Raw genomic sequence first — 910 nt, 5'->3', positions numbered from 1 at the left:
GAAAATAGGGTAGTGTATGACCTATTTCGATCTGCCGCAAAACTTTCATTCCGATCCAGAGTCACTTTTGAGAAGAGTTCGACCTCGTATCGTACCTCCTCAGATCTCACTCTTGGCAGTCAATCCAGTCATCGCATCATCATCAGCTCCTAGAGCTATGGCCCAAAAGACACTCTATGATTACTCTGATCCGTCTGCTAGCCAGGTCCCTACCGGGCCCGAGGTTAATACTGGAGGAGAAAATTTCGAAATCAAGACGGGTCTCATTACGATGGTGCATGCCAGCCCATTCTGTGGCAAGGCCAATGAGGATGCCAGCGCTCATCTCTAGCAGTTCCTGGAGCTCTGCAGTACTTTTGTTATCAAGGGTGTATCGCAAGATGCTATCTGGCTCCGTCTATTTCTGTTCTCTCTCTTGGGGAGAGCGAAGCAATAGTTTTATGCTAACAAGTCTGCTGTGGATACTTGGGACAAATGTGCCAAGGCGTTCCTCTCGAAGTTCTTCCCGACGGGCAAAACCAATGCTCCTCATGGTCGGATTTCGAACTTCTAGCAGGCATCAAATGAGTCAATTTCGGAAGCTTGGGAGAGGCTTCAGGAGTACATTCTGGCATGTCCGCACCATGGAATGGACAATTGGCTCATTCTACAGAACTTCTACAACGGGTTGACACAGTCATCCTGTGATCATGTAGATGCCACTGCGGGTGGAGCTTTCTTCTCGCTAACCATTGAAAGAGTTACATCATTGATCGAGAAGATGGTTTCCAACCAAGGTTGGAGCGATGATCGCCTCCAACCACGCCAGCGAGGTATGCACTCCGTCAAGGAGGCTGACATGCTCGCTATGAAGATTGATCTCCTCCTCAAGAAATTTGAGTATTATTCCCAAGATAAAGCTCAATTGCAA

At 47.9% G+C, this 910-nt stretch overlaps 1 non-coding gene across 1 annotated transcript; it reads right to left on the bottom strand.

Annotated features, from left to right (window-relative positions):
- Nucleotides 1-524: 524 nt before the first annotated feature.
- LOC120693615 lies at nucleotides 525-630 on the bottom strand. Its single transcript, XR_005683074.1, has one exon. It is a non-coding gene; the product is annotated as a small nucleolar RNA R71 (small nucleolar RNA).
- Between the last annotated feature and the right edge of the window lie 280 nt (nucleotides 631-910).

Source organism: Panicum virgatum, chromosome 9N (assembly GCF_016808335.1).
Source record: "Panicum virgatum strain AP13 chromosome 9N, P.virgatum_v5, whole genome shotgun sequence".
Classification (NCBI taxonomy): domain Eukaryota; kingdom Viridiplantae; phylum Streptophyta; class Magnoliopsida; order Poales; family Poaceae; genus Panicum; species Panicum virgatum.
This window is presented reverse-complemented; position numbering and strand designations above follow the sequence as displayed.